This window comes from Brassica napus, chromosome C1, assembly GCF_020379485.1.
Source record: "Brassica napus cultivar Da-Ae chromosome C1, Da-Ae, whole genome shotgun sequence".
Lineage (NCBI taxonomy): Eukaryota > Viridiplantae > Streptophyta > Magnoliopsida > Brassicales > Brassicaceae > Brassica > Brassica napus.
In genome coordinates, this window is record NC_063444.1 from 43,606,367 (window position 1) to 43,623,196 (window position 16,830).

At 38.0% G+C, this 16,830-nt stretch overlaps 1 pseudogene; it reads left to right on the forward strand.

The window, feature by feature from the left end:
• The first annotated feature begins 14,671 nt into the window (after window positions 1–14,671).
• LOC106428894 lies at window positions 14,672–16,565 on the forward strand (annotated as a pseudogene).
• Window positions 16,566–16,830: the final 265 nt, after the last annotated feature.

Sequence of the window (16,830 nt, forward strand, 5' to 3'; positions counted from 1 at the left end):
TTTAATCTCCGGACGTGGAATATATATCTCCGATATTTTCACTTTCTCTTTTCCTGATATGACAGTCATTTCACGAGTTGTTTTTGTTCCTTTACTCCTGAGTCGGCTGCTTTGTAATCTTAAATCCCAGCCGTCACTTTATCTCGTCTTTATTCACTTATATGGTTGTGATTAAAGGCCAAAACTCAAACCTTATAGTACGAACTTACAATTTGTGCAAGTGCAACATGTGTCCACTGACTACTTTGTCTGCGCGGATCTAGTTTCCTCTTCTGAATTATTATATTAGATCATCTCCATCGCTGGTTTATAAAGGGTTCATAACCAAACTTCTTACCTGCTTTTGATTTAATAAATAATATAATTAAGTGAGATGGTCGGAGATGCCTCTTAAATAACAATTTTAAGGGGTGAGCTCTAAAGTACGTGGCAATTGATTTTCCCCTAGTTTCGTTGAGAGAAGAAAAAAATAGTTATTCGACACGATAGAAAAAAAAAAAACACAGACGGCGCATACTTGGCGATTCGGAAGCGTCTTTGTTCTTAGGTAAATCAATACGAAAATCGATTCTCCTAGTTGTTTAGCCATCGATTTATGGATTGGTACTTGTTCGATGTTGTTTTCCTGTGAAATTTGTTTTCGGTTTTGATTAACAAAAAGATTTGGAGATCGATTTGAAATAAGGGTTTTCGTCAGGGTTCAAAGACGATTTAGGATTTGGGGCTTTCGTCTTCGTTTGTGTTTGATTTCGATTAGATTAGGTATTCAAATCGATACAGGGTTCGTTTTCAAATTAGGTTTTCAAATTAGATTTTGGAATTGGTGCTTTCGTCTTTGTTTATTTCTTGTTAATGCCCCGATCTGTTTTTGACAGTATTGGAGGTTAGCTCATGGATCCTAATGAAGAGACGAGATCTATGAAGGCGCTTAAGGCCCACTTCGATATCCTGCATTTTGTAACAGACTCGATGCAAGGAATTCAAGAACGGTGTGCATGTGGGCAACGCTTAGTGCGCGAGAGAGCTCCAGCAGAAGTGTTTGACTACCTACCAGGGAAGAGATTCTTCACTTGCAAGGAGTACAAAGTAAGCGAAATACCTATTCTATTTCTATCTGTCCAGTTTGCTTAGAAAATGTAATCATAGTTGTTTGTCCAGTTTTCTTAGAAAATGTAATCATACTTGTTATATTTCTGTAGGATGATGGGATGCATTACAGGCAGCCGTGGGTCTGTGCAGTCGAGGAAGAGCTAGGTTTCATGAAAACGAGGCTGGAAAAATGTGACGAGTATAAATCCCTGGTGGTAAAGCTGGAAGTCGAGAATCATGAGTTGAAGGTGAGTTGCCTTCTATCTTTTCATAACGATTTAGGTTATGTGGCTGGTATTCTTCAAAATCTTGACACACATTTTAAAATTCTTGCAGGCAGAGGTGGAGAAGCTCTTAGCCCGAGTGTCTCAGCTTGAGTATGCGCATAAGGTAAGTTCATAAAACATTTTAAAGTTTTTTACGATATATAATCATCTAGTTTGAACATTTAAACATTATTTCAAACTTTGAAGTTTTGAAACATTAACTTCCACTTCATTTCAAACTTTTTTTTCTTTGAAACATTAACTTCGTATCTGATTCCAAACTTTTAATTGTTTCTTCCTAACTGCATTGAGTTGATTGGTCTTTAAAGCTCTATGTTAACTTTCGAAGGGTGGTGGTTAGGATTAGGTTAGATAGTAAATACATCATTTAACGAAGAACACTAGTTAAATAGACCTAGACACCCATAGTTTTACCAACCACAGATAGTAACCAAAACCCACAAACTTAGAAAATGGCATCGTATTCTCCAGGGTTTGTTAGCCTTTTAACAAGCCAAAATGGAGATGAGCATACATAGAAAGAAACCGCGAGGAAGGGCATAACCGCTTGTGGAATGACTATTTCAGTGAGGAGCCGACATATCCACCTCACTATTTTAGGCGCCGTTTCCGAATGAACCGATCATTATTCACGAGGATCGTTAATCGCTTCTCCAATGAAGTTCCTTATTTTCAACATAGAAGAGATGCAGTTGGCCGGTTCGGGCTATCTTCACTACAAAAGTGTACTGCAGCAATTCGTATGTTGGCCTATGGTTGTGCGGGTGATATGGTGGACGAATATCTCCGCATGGGTGAGACCACTGCCTTATTGTGTTTGGAAAAATTTACTGAAGGAATCATCGATTTATATGGAGAAGAGTATCTACGAAGACTCACACCTGAAGATCTTCAACGACTACTTGATATCGGAGAGGTACGCGGTTTCCCTGGGATGATAGGAAGCATTGACTGTATGCATTGGGAGTGGAAAAAATTGTCCACACTCTTGGAAAGGTCAATATACACGTGGTGCAGGGAAGCCAACAATTGTTCTAGAAGCTGTAGCTTCACAAGACCTCTGGATATGACACGCGTTTTTTGGACCACCGGGTACCTTGAACGATATTAACGTCCTTGATCGGTCTCCGGTTTTTGATGACATTATCTATGGTCGAGCTCCAAGAGTTGAATTCACCGTCAACGGTCACAAGTATAATAGGGCCTACTACCTCACCGACGGTATATCTCCAAAGTTGCCTACCTTTATCCAATCCATCTCTATTCCTCAAGGTCCAAAGGACGTGTTATTTGCAGAACGTCAAGAAGCCGCCAGAAAAGATGTCGAGCGTGCATTTGGAGTCTTGCAAGCTCGTTTTGCAATTGTTAGAAACCCGGCTCTTCTTTGGGAGAAGGAAAAAATCAGCAACAATATCAGAGCATGTATCATATTACACAATATGATAGTGGAAGAAGAACGAGATGGATACATTCGATACGATATATCCGAATTCGTAGAAGGAGAAACAAGCAGAAGTTCAGAGGTAGATTTCTCGTTCTCTACAAACATGCCTTCAAATCTCGGTAATATACTTGCCATTCGGAATGAACTTCGCGACCAAAGGAAACATCAACGATTGAAGACCGATTTAATTGAGAATATATTTGCAAAATTTGGTAACCAACAATCATAATTATTGCATGTTTTCTATTTTTTTCAATAAACATAACCTTTTTTTTCATAAATTAAATAATATTAATTTATTCATAAGAACCTCACTTTGGAGTTCACCAATGGACACCCAAAAAATTGAAAATCCTTAACTTTACAAAATTAATTAAAAAAAAAAAAATTTGCTAAGAACCTCTCTTAAGAGGTTCACCAATAGAGTTGCTCTTATTTGCTGTATTTTCACTTTGAACCATCGACGGTAAGTAAAAGAAGTGCGGTGAAGTAAAACCGGAGGGCATTCCTGCCGGAGGGGTTAACCATGGACCATGACTAGCGACAGACACACACACTCCCTTCACTAATTTACACTTTCTTGACCGGAACTCTTCACTCTTGATTTTTCTTCGTTTGGCTTCTTCGTAATATCTTTGTCACACGTGGGAGAGACATGTACATTCCGTTTTCCCTCACCAAATAATACGCTTTAAGCGTTGAAGAATGCTCATAATTTACGCACCAATATTCTTTTAAAGTCTTTGTGTTACCGTTTCTAAAAAAATAGGTCAATTTAGTGAGTTATGATGTTCTTTATATTTATTGAGAAATTAACTAAGGATTAGGAAACAAACAATTGACTATTTACTTGTTTGGGAAACAGATTAAACACACCATCGCAATCCACACGTACGCATTGGTTTTAACTTTTGACAGAATTATTGATTAGATACCTAACAAATTGAAATTTTGTTTGCCTTATTGTGTGTCATGTTAAATAAACATATTTCACATATATATCACTGAGACGTCATGCAGATTGGTATATACTCCTTCACTAAGTTTACCATGCACCATGACTAGCGACACACACACACACAAACATACTCCTTCACTATGTTTACCAAACGTGCCCAACCTTGCTTGACTGGAACTCTTTCAGTCTCGACTTTTTTTCGCTCGGCTTCTCTATAATATTTCTGTCACACGTGGGGGGGAGACATGAACATTCCGTTTTCCCTCACGAAATAAATTACAAGATTTAGCCTTGAAGTATCAAGTATGCTTGCACCAATATTCTTTTTAAGTCTTCACTACAAGAAAACATCAAGGATACTGAGGGAAAAAATCGTCGGAATTTCATCGGAATAACGTTATTCCGACGACATACCGACGAAACAAATCCTCGGAAATAATTCCTCGGAATTTCTTCTTTCCTCGGAAATCCGTCGGAATTTTCCGACGGAATTCCGAGGAAACAAATTTCCGAGGAAATTCCGAGGATTACTAGTTTGTCGGAAATCTCCTCGGAATATACCGAGGGAGAACTTCGTCGGGATATTTCCTCGGAAGTTCATCGATCGATGCGTTTTTGGCCATATATCCATCGATCGATCGGAATATACCGAGGGACATGTTCCTCGGAATATTCCGAGGAACATGTCCCTTGGTATATTCCGAGGAAGGTGTCCCTCGGTATATTCCGAACGTTTTTTTATAAACAGATCGATCGATGGATTTATGTCCAAAAACGCATCGATCGATCGAGTAAAAAATATAATTAATTTCCTCGGAATGTAAAAAATATTTATTTTTTTAAAAAAATAAAATTTTTGAAATTTAAATTCGAATATATAAAATTAAAATTGAAATTGAAATCATATTAATTAATATTCAAAGTTTCACAAATAAAAATAAAACATTCCGAGTTTTTGGAAAAAAAAAAACTACAGGTCTGGCACGTCCGGGAACACCTCGTTCGGGTACATCCTCTGCATCATCTCCATCATTTGCTGGTTTAGCCTCCTCTGTGCCTCATAGCCCGCCTGTTGAGCCGCCATCTGGGTCTCCAACAAAGATATGCGATCATCCTTATCCTTCAACTGAGCCGTAAGTACTTCTGAATCAACAAAGGGCGGTGGTGCAGAAGAAGGAGGAACCGACCGGGTGCGACGACCCAAACCGACCAAACGTCCCTTCTTCTTTGGAACCGACTGAATAGAAAATAGCCAAATTTACAAATTTAAACCAAGAAATAAATGAATTGAACTTTAAAAAAAAAAAACTTACGGATTCAACGACTTCGTTGATTCGAAACCGGGACAAGTTGGTCGAAGCCGTCGAAGCGTCATCCTCGGTTTGAAGCTGAGACACTTCGTCTACCACCTGAGTTTGGACCAGGTCGACCACGTCCCTCACAAGACCGTCATCAATCTGGCCGGTCTTCTTGTTGGTATACGCCATCCTCATTAGGGCGAGATCATCAACCGGCTCGCCATCATTTTCTTCCACCTTGAAAAAAACATAAATTAAATAAACATTAGAAATTAGAAGAAATGCACAATAAATTAAAATTCTGAAACTCAAATAATTGAAGAAAAAGCGGTTGAACTTACCATGCGATCTCCCAGAGTGGCAATAGATTGAGCACCCAAGTTATGCTTGTAGATGCCCTTCCCTTTACGGTCGCTCCTGCGGTTGGTGGAGTTGGTGGAAGAAGTTTGTTTCGTCTCTTCCTTATCCCAATGCGCACACAACTCCTTCCAGACCGTGTCGTTCATCGACTTTGGGACCTTTTCATAAAAAAGAAAAAGAAAATAGTTTAATAAATTAAAAAATAGTATAATAAATTAAAAAATTGTTTAATAAATTAAATCGAACCTTATTGATTTCCCACTTCTTCTTCCACTCGTGGATCTGCTTCCCATAGTTGTCCATAACTTTATAGACGAAGTGGTGATAGATAAAGAGCGTCTCATCGGAATTCCAGTTGAACTCTTGCTGAAAAAAAAACACAATTAGTAGAAAATTTATATTAAAGATTAAAAATATAAGTGAAAAATTAGAATACTTACCGCAAACTGACGAAACCACAGAACCTGCTTGTCGGTAGGGAAGTGAGTGAAAGTCGGATGTCCCCTGTCGAGGGCCAAATACATCATACGGTTGATCCATCCGCTGATTCCGTTCCCGGATCGGTTGAACCTAATAAAAAGAACAAACGGTTAATAATGAATCCAAATTTAAAGAAAAGAAATGTTTAATTACCATGTTTGACCCCGTCCTTGTGGATACGGAGTGAGATACAGAAGATGGTCACGACTGGGCTGTTGAACCAACTCCGCAACACGCATCACTCCCGGAGGACCCGGAGGAACAGGAGCTGATGCAGCAGTGGGAGCGAGAGGAGCAGGAGCGGGTGCAACAGAGGGAGATGTATGGTTGGAGCTGTGGGGCGAAGGGGAATCCTGAAAATGGCTGGAATCCCGAGACTGGCTCCCCGTACCACCACGACCACGACGCTGTCGAGGCCGGGTCTGATCATCATGAGACCTGTAAATTAAAAAATATATTTAATAAATACAGAAATATATAAATTAATTTTTTTATTTTTAAATCCCAAATAATTTAATCACAAAAAAAGATTTATAGATATTAAAAATATATAATAAATATATAAAAATAGTTTTAATAAACAAAAAATAGTTTTAATAAATAAAAAATAGTTAAATAATTACAAAAAAAGTTTTAATAATATATATATATATATTAAAAATATTTTTAAATCCCAAATAATAGTTTTTAATCATAAAAAAAGTTTTATAGATATTAAAAATGTTTTGTAAAATTCAAAAAATCGAATTTATATATAAAAAGATTTTTTTAAAATCCAAAAAATCGAATTTATATAGAAAAATCGTTTTGTAAAATACAAAAATCGATTTTATATACAAAATTCGATTTTATAAATACAAAAAAAATACAAAAATTATAAAAAAATTCTAAATCAATTCAACAAAACAAATTATTCAACCAAATCACAATTCTAAACCTACTATACAACCAAATCACAATCCTAACCAATCATCCTAACAAAAATCTATCAAAACTACACAAAAACCTAACAAATAGAACCTAAGAGAGTGAGATAGGGTCCTTACATGATTTGTGTAAGAGAAGGGGGAGATCGCCGGAGATATCGTCGGATTTCAGGGGAAAATCGCCGGAGAGAAGAGAGGAGTCGCGCAGAGGAAGATGAGAGAAATGGGGAAGAAGAAGGGGATCGTGGTTATAAAACCTAGGACATTATCCGTCGGAATTCCGTCGGAATTCTAATTTCAATTTGCGTGAAATATTTGCCCGGTAAAATGAAAATATTCCGAGGAAATTCCGACGGATAGTAAAATATCCGTCGGAATTTCCTCGGAATATTCCGAGGAAATACAGAGGAACTAGTGTTTGGGGTTTCAAAACATCAATTTTTTTTGCCGTATTTCATTTCTTATACAATTGTAATGCATACCATTGAGGATTCTTTGTATAGATGAGCATAAACCATGAAATAACAAATTTCAAAACTAATTGAAAGTATTCCCTTTACCGTTCATTAAAAGGTATAAGTGTTTCTCTTATGTTGTGGGATTTCGTTCATACAATCGGAAAAGTGTTAATTATACGGTAAGGAACAAATTTTTGACTTCATAATGAACGTAAGACACTTAATAAGGGTTATATAGGTGTTATTCAAACCGCAAAACGTTGTTTTCGGTTTAAAAACCCTATTTCATCAGAATTTCTTCGGATTATTTCGAGGGAATTCCGAGGAAACCCTCTTCTTCCTCGGAATTCCGTCGGAATATTCCGAGGAAATTCCGAGGAACTAGTGTTTGGGGTTTCAATACGTCAATTTTTTTTTATAAACGGATCGATCGATGTATATATATCCAAAAACGCATCGATCGATCACTAAGATGGACCAAAGCGTAACAATGTGATCGATCGATTAGATTATCCCATCGATCGATTGAGAATCTCAAGCGTTCCACGGAATGTCCTCGGAAAATCTCGCACGTTTTTTTATAAACGGATCGATCGATGTATATATATCCAAAAACACATCGATCGATCACTAAGATGGACCAAAGCGTAACAATGTGATCGATTGATTAGATTATCCCATCGATCGATCGAGAATCTCAAACGTTCCTCGGAATGTCCTCGGAAAATCGTGTAAGTTTTTTTATAAACGGATCGATCGATGGATATATGTCCGAAAACGCATCGATCGATCACTAAGATGGACCAAAGCGTAACAATGTGATCGATCGATTAGATTATCCCATCGATGGATCGAACAAAATCTCGGGAGCCTTTTTTAAACGCATCGATCGATCCGTATTTGTACAAAAACGCACTGATCGATGCGTGTGCGGGAAACAGAATTATAAGGCAAAACCCGAACTTTTTGGATCAAAACCTCAGAACTCTCATCCCCTCCGATTTCCCCTATAATTTGACCCCCCCCCCCCTTTTTCTCTCTCTTTAATCATCCGATTTGAACAATTTTGGGCTCTATTCCCCTTGATTTTTCGAGCTTTACCTGATTCCTACACTCGTTTTCACCCTAAGACAGGTATACTCCGCGAATCTCCACATTCTGAAATCGTGTTCTTGAGCAATTTTTTGGGTTTTGTGAATTTCTTATTTCCGTGTTGATTCCTTGATCAAATATGCATGAAACAGATGTTTAAACATGGAATAGAACACAATTGTCTGTGATCAACGAGTTTGGAACAGGATTTGAGATGATTTAGGGATTGAGAATTTTTTTCAATTTGGTTTTTTTTATCACAACTCGATTTCGCCTTTCATTTTCATGTTGATTTGAGTTCTTAATTGATTATAACCATGTTGAGAGCAATGATTCTATTTTGTAGGGAATGAAGCGCACGAAAACATCAGCAAAGAAGAACACACAAGAAGAGGGTTCGTCTCAGCGAGAGAAGCAAAGGCCAAAGAAGTTGGATAAGTCTGATACCACCCACTACAACAACATGAAGAAGGTAGCCGTTCCGGCTACACAACTAGCATGTCCTGAGACGATGACAATATTGGGAATCAAATCAGACATTGAAGGGCTGTTCCAGAACATGGGTCTAGGCCAACTATGCAACCTCAACAAACCCACTTATCCGGAGTTGGTACGCCAGTTCATAGCATCTGCATACGTCAGCCATCCCGATGATAGCCATCAGGAAGGTTTTCTGGCATTCGTAGTGCAGAAAGTATACTTTGAGGTATCTTTCAAAGACCTCTGCGGACTATTTGGATTGAGTGCAGGGGAGAGGACATCTGGTCTTTATTGGACTTCAGAGCTGTTGAACTTCTGGGAAACGATTGGCACATGGGTTTATAGATCTTCTCAGGCAAAGGAGTCACTTATCCGGAGCCCAGTACTGAGATATGCCACACGCCTCATTGGCTCATTGCTATACGGGACAACCACAGCCGCATCAGTCACGCAATGGGAGTTGTGCCTCCTTTACCAAGGTGTGAGGCATTTGCTACCGGCATTTGGAAACTCTACATTCCCACCTGCTACTGCCTTCAACATGGGAGCGGTGCTGGCCGCAAACTTAGCAGGATACAAGGAGAAAGTAACCAAATCCAAGAGCAGTGCATGTGGATTTGGTGCAGTGATTCCTCGGATCCTTACACATGTGGGTGTAGACTGCGAGAACCATCAGGTAGCACTGGACAGATCGAACAACATTGCTTGGAACTACCTAGATGTCATTTCTCTAGTAAGTAAGGAGTTCATAGCTGGTCCCCACTCGAGGATCGATCGGGATGGTCCTTACGTCTACGTATTCCAGGACCGAGCGAAGAAAACACTCTACTGCCACCTGCCTCAGATCGGCCTGACTGCTCTACTTTCAGAGGCTGCAGTTGAGTTCCTACCCCCTGCTACCGCACTAGTAGACAAGCCATCCTTCTTCACGCCAAAATATCAGACCAAAGGCAAGGCCGTGGTTGATGAAGAAGGAGAAGATGAGGCTGCACAAGCCATTCCAGATGATTCACAACCCCATCAGCTACTCCCATCAGACTCCAGCCAGTACAAGCTGCAAGAGCTTCCACCGAATGCCACTTCGCGCCAGCAACAACATTGGAGAGATCAGAGCATAAAGACAAACAACGACATGCTACACAAGATCTGGGCTGCCATTTCACGTATTAGGCCGTGTCATTGCCAAAAGGATGATGTAGTTCATCGGGACAACTCTCCATCCAGCTCTGGTTCGGATTTGAGTGGTACACACAGGGTAAGAAAGAGGTCCAAGAGACCCAAAGATGCAGGAACATCTGGAGCAGGAGACGAGGAGTAGGAGCTATCACCGGCCAGTAATGCCATTTGATTTTCGACCGCGCTATTTTATTTTCTTTTCTATTCTAACGTTTTATGGTCTTATTTTCTGTTAATTTTGAACTTAGTTTTATTTTTATTTTTTTTCTTAATTATGAGTTCGTATTTCTTTTACATGGTTTCTTCGTTTTATTTGGTTGTGTTTTGAGTAGTTTTTACATCAAAAAATGAGGGAGGAAATATCTTCTCAAGGTTGTACTGAATCACGGCTATGTTAGTCTTCAAATTTTCAATACCTTCAAGAGTCACTGATCTCGTGCATAAATCGCGGAAGAAATCACTTATCCCTGCAATTGCTTCATGAACATTTCGTGCTAATAGTTCCTTGAAGGCGAACGGAAGGAGGCGCTGCATCATTACATGGCAATCGTGGCTTTTCAAGCCAGTAAACTTTCCTTCCTTTTTGTCGATACAGTTACGCAAATTTGATGCGTAACTGTCTGGAAATTCCACATCGTTTGAAATCCAATCAAAGAACGCATCTTTTCCCTCTGCATCAAGTCGGTATATGGGAAAAGGAGCCCTACCATTCTCATCAACATGAAGTTCTGAACGAGCACATATATCGACTAAATCCAGTCTTGACTTCAAATTATCCTTTGTTTTACCTTGAACATTAAGATCGTGTTCATGAGATTGTCAAAAAAGTTCTTCTCAATATGCATGACATTTAAATTATGCCTTAGCAGATGATCCTCCCAGTATGGCATATCCCAGAAAATACTTTTTTTGTGCCAGTTATGTAGTTCTCCAACAGCATCTACCGGAAAACGCTCATGTCCACCGACGTCTGGCGTCCTTTCTGCACCAAAATCTCTTAGTTGTATCTTCAAATCTTTCCCACAAATTTCCGGAGGTGGACTGTCAAACACCCTCTTGTTCTTCGTAAACAAATTCCTACTCCTACGATATGGATGATCAGGTGGTAGGAATCTCCTGTGACAGTCAAACCAACACGTTTTCCTTCCGTGTTTTAGTTGGAAAGCATCAGTGTTATCTTGACAATATGGACATGATAGCCTTCCATGCGTTGTCCATCCAGACAACATACCATATGCTGGAAAATCACTTATTGTCCACATTAGTACTGCCCGCATTTGAAAGTTTTCTTTACACGAAACATCGTATGTTTCAGCACCTTGAGCCCATAGTTGTTGCAACTCATATATTAGTGGCTGAAGAAACACATCAAGTGATCTCTTAGGATGCTCTGGTCCGGGAACGAGAATCGAGAGAAACAAAAACTCTCGTCGCAAGCACAAGTTTGGGGGTAGGTTGTATGGTGTAAGAATGACGGGCCATAGAGAATACTGTCTTCCACTCTTGCCAAACGGACTGAAACCATCAGTACATAATCCAAGGTAGACATTTCTTCTCTCATACGCAAAGTCGGGATACTTTGATTGGAAATGCTTCCACGCTTTTGCATCTGAAGGATGTCTGATCTCACCATCTGTTGAGTGCTCCACATGCCATCTCATTGGTTGCGCTGTGCGTTCACACAGATACAACCTCTACAACCTTTCCGTCAAAGGTAAATACCACATCCTTTTATATGGCACTGGAACTCTTCCACTCGTATCTTTATAACGAGGCTTTCCACAAAATTTGCATGTAACCCGCTGTTCATCCGCCCTCCAATAAATCATGCAGTTGTCGCTGCATACATCTATTACCTGATACGATAAACCAAGACCAGTTACGAGTTTCTGAACCTCGTAGTATGAACCGGGAGCTACATTATCCTCGGGTAGAATACCTTTTACAAAATCAGCAATCGCATCCACACAGTCTTCAGCCAAATTATAATCTGTTTTAATGCCCATCAATCTTGTAGCAGATGATAAAGCTGAATGACCATCTCTGCAACCTTCGTACAATGGTTGCTTTCCAGCATCCAACATATCATAAAATCTCCTAGCTTGTGCATTGGGTAAATCTTCCCCTCTAAAATGATCATTTACCATCTGCTCAGTACCTACACCATAATCTACATCCGTTCTAATTGGTTCTTCTAATCTAACCGCTGGCTGAGGTTCGCTAGTACTACCATGTTCATAATTAGTTTCCCCATGATGATACCAAATTTTGTAACTTCGTGTAAACCCACCCAAATATAGATGAGTCCAAACATCCCACTCTTTAATAACCTTTCTATTTTTAAAATTAGAGCAAGGACATCTTAACATACCTGTTTTTGCTTCCGGTTGTCGGTGAACTAACCCCATGAATTCGGTTATACCTCGTTGGTATTCTTCCGTAAGCAATCTTGTGTTCGGATCCAAATGAGGTCGATCGATCCAAGAACGAAAATAATTTGAAGAAGACATATTTTTTATGAATCAAATTCGTGTGTAAATAGAGTAAGAGGGAGGATGAAGATATGAAGTGAATGAAGAGGAAGAGGAGTGCTTGTATTTATAGTTTAAATCCTGCCGACACACCGAGGAAATTTCGACGGAAAAGGCTAGTTCGTCGGAATTTCCTCGGAATTTTGTAAAATCCCCCAACGGCTCTCCAACGGCTATAATATTTCCTCGGAATTCATCGGTTTTTTCCGAGGAACACATTTTTCCTCGGAATTTCCTCGGAAAATTCCGACGGATTGATATTTCCTCGGAATTCCGTCGGTATATTCCGAGGAAATTCCGAGGAAACCCAATTTTGTGTTTCTTCGGAAATTCCTCGGGATATTCCGAGGATTTCATTTTCTGTCGGAATGTCCGTTAGAATACCGCTGTTTTCTTGTAGTGCATGTTATCCTTTTATAAATAAAAACATATATGTCAATTTGTGAGAGGGGTGGGAAAAAAATCCAAAAATTTGAACCGATCTAACCCAAAAAAATAAATCCAAACTGAACCCGACATAATATCCGAATAAATCTCATTTTACGGTATTTTAGATTTTGTGTTTTATCTGAACCAGACTCAAAACCAAGTGAATATCCCGAGAAACGCAAAAAAAATGGGAAACCCAGAAAAAAAAAATTCATACCAAATCCAAACCCAATCCTGAATAAATACTCAAAATATTTAAAGATTACAATAAATATCTATGATATAAATAATTAACTTAAATACTCAGTGTAATGTATATTAATTTTGTTATCTAGTCAATTACTGGGATTTTTATGTTTTGGAAATTGTATTTGAAGTTTGATTATAAACAAGTTTTTTATGAAGTTTCAACAATGATTTTATTTTTGAAGTATAGATAATATTCATATGTTTATAGAGTTGTTAATGTAACTTATTTATGTTTCTATACTTTTAACAACCACTTGATAATCATGTAATCAGTCAAGTTTTTGTTAGTGAAAATTGTTTAAACTTTCCAAGTTTATGAATTAAATTGTGTAATTTTGAGTCGAAAATATTTGAATAACCAAAACCTGGATTAGAACTGAATCCAAATTTAAAACAGATGCAATCAAATTTTCGATGTGTTACTATATTTAAACCGAACCCAAAAAAAACAGTTGAAGCGAATCCGAATCAAACTTTAAAAATATTTTAACGTGGATAAATTTCATGATTATGAAGAACCAAAATCCATTGAACCCGAACCAAACTCGATTGGATATCTGTAGGTACATGCCTATTGTGAGTTGTGATGTTATTTATATGTCGTGAGAAAATAACTAAGGACTAGGAAACAAACAGTTGATTATTTGCTTTTTTGGGGAAACACATTAAACATGCCATCGCAATCCACACGTACGCATTGGTTGTAACTTTTGATAAAATCGCTGAAGAGCTACCTAACTAGTTGACATTTGATATGCCTTCTTGTGTGTCGAGTTAAATAAACCATCATCTATATATCACTGAGACGTCATGCAATTCGTACGTACTCCCATTTCGTGAATTCTCTCAGTTAATCTTCCCATGCAGTTCATTTTTTTTTTTTTGGTGAATTATGTATATTTGTAGATAGTTTAATACTAATATTAAAGTTTCATGTGGACCCATTTAAAATGTGTATAAGGCATAGAGATATGTGTCTTACGGACAGTGGATAAGAGAGTGGTCCTTAACAGACCTTAATTTATGGGATCTTCCCTAGTTCCTTTAATCATATTTTAAAATGTTCTTATATTATGCTCAAGTTGTTTATTGGATTTATACATTTAATTATATTTTAATTTGTATTTTTGTCAACTATGCTTTAGTTTGTAATATACTACAACTTGTTAGCAGCTGAAAAGCAGCCTTTGCTTAGAAAAACCCTTAATTAGCGATATTTGAGGCAGAAAATAAGATAATGTTGCTTGTGTTTCACTCCACAAAAGTCCTAAGATCATTTTTCTGTTTTTACATGTCAAGAAAAGTTACTGTTTTCTGTATGTGGAATATGTAAAAAATTTCATGGTTTGTTACTTCCTCTTTTGGGGTTTAAGAATTACTCTCCTGTAACAGGAGTCCTGTTCATACAAAATCCAACTTCTCTATTCTCTCTATTCTTACCCTTTTTTCTCTTGTCGTCCCTTTCAGAATCTTGAGAGAGAGAGAGAACAAACTGAAAAAGAGGAAGCCTGTGCGTGAGAGAGAACGCACCAAAGCGTGCACGAGAAAAGTAAAAGGAGCCAAAGCAAAGCTTTGGTTTGTATAAAATCCCACCACTTGTCTAACCATACCTTCATCACATCTCTCTCTCTCTCTCTCTCTCGCTCTCTATTTGGTGAGATTATATCCTTTTAAGGCTTTCTCAGATTTTTCCCCTTTAAGGGTCTCTTAGGGTTAGGTGAATCTCTGTCGTACGTCTCCCCTTGTAAGGAAGCTTTACTACGTTTTGATGACAAATAATCTTTGAACTTTTTGAAGCAAGTCATCAGTTGTTCAAGCTTAGGGTTTCTCGAATTTTAATCTCTTTGTAACCAAAACAAAACAAAAAAATCAATGGAGGGTTGTCCAAGGAACAGAGAACTCTGTCCTAAACTCCTTGATTTGATTCCTCAAGGAAGAGATTGGTACCATGAAGAAAACAACAACACAGATCAAGAAAAGAAACTTGAGCTAAGGCTTGGACCACCCGGTGGTTATGAAGACGATCGTTCAGCGAAGAAGAAGAACACAGAGACAAAAGACAACAACATCAAGAAGGAAGCAGAAGACAAATCTATCTTCTGTCCCAGCAAAAACCATTTCTCTCCATCCAACAGAACTAATCTTCCTCACATCTCTCATAAAAGGTATCTCCTTTGACAGAGCATATTCTCTAGACATTAGGGACCCATCTGACACATCCTGTTAAATTTTCAATCTTTACTAGCCTTATTTTCACCTCTGTTTTGCTCTGTTTTCTCGTTTGGTGTTAACACATTTCTTTTTTTACCGTCTTGTTTAAAGAACCGCTCCTGGTCCAGTGGTGGGTTGGCCTCCGGTTCGTTCATTCAGAAAAAATCTAGCGACTACAAGCTCTTCAAAGCTAGTACACGAATCCTCCCACGTAGGTCAAATCAACAAGAATGGTGATGGTGTGAAGCAAGTCGAACCTAAGAGGGAAGGCATGTTTGTAAAGATCAACATGGACAGTGTTCCAATTGGTAGAAAAATCGATCTCAATGCTTACAATAGCTACGAACAGCTCTCTTTTGGTGTAGACAAACTCTTCAGAGGTCTACTCGCAGGTTAAATCTTGATTTTTCAAATATTTTTTTTTTTTGTTATCATAGAAAGATTCTTGTTGTATACTGAGGTGTGTTTTGTTTATGTTGTTTGTTTTAGCTCAAAGAGATACCTCTGGTGGTGAAGGAGAAGAGAAACCGATCATTGGTTTACTGGATGGTAAAGGAGAATTTACTTTAACTTATGAAGACAATGAAGGGGACAAGATGCTTGTTGGGGATGTTCCTTGGCAGTAAGAATCTTTTCTACCTTTTCTTCTCTGAATCTGATTCAGTGTTTTGCAGAATCATATTCTTGAATCATATAACTACAAAAAGCATAAAGTATCGCCTTTTGTTAATGCTTTTTTCAAATTGATTGTTCTTTTAAGTAAAGAATGGTTACTAAGTAATCTTGATATGTGTTCTAAAAACAGAATGTTCGTTTCATCTGTCAAGAGGCTGCGTGTGATTAAAAGCTCTGAGATTTCATCTGCTTTGAGATGTAAGCTTTTATGTTTCGTTTGTGTTTTAGTTTTATGTTAAGAAGATTTTATAGTCATAACTAGTAAACGTTTCATATTTGCAGTTGGATGCAGTCAGCAGGAGAAGATGAGGAACTAAAGAGTGGGTTAGAAACTTCTTCTACATGAGTCAGAGGGTCTCACAGATTTTAGTTTGTAAATCTGGTTTTTGTTATATATAAGAGGTAATCATTGGTTGTGTCCAGAGAAACATTTCATATGATGTGCTATATATCTTCCATGTCTCTAGCTAAGACACTCAACTATGAGACTACAGAAGCGATCGGTGTGTAAAAACATTGAATTCACAAAATGCTTTAAGGAAGATACTTAGAACATCATAATAATCATCTCATGTCTATAAAACTCTTTCAGAAAAATAAATGAAAATTGTATTCTATGTAAAGACGGTTTAATCATGTAAAAAGATGAGAATGAGAGGCCACTATTGATTTTTAAAAACAAATCTG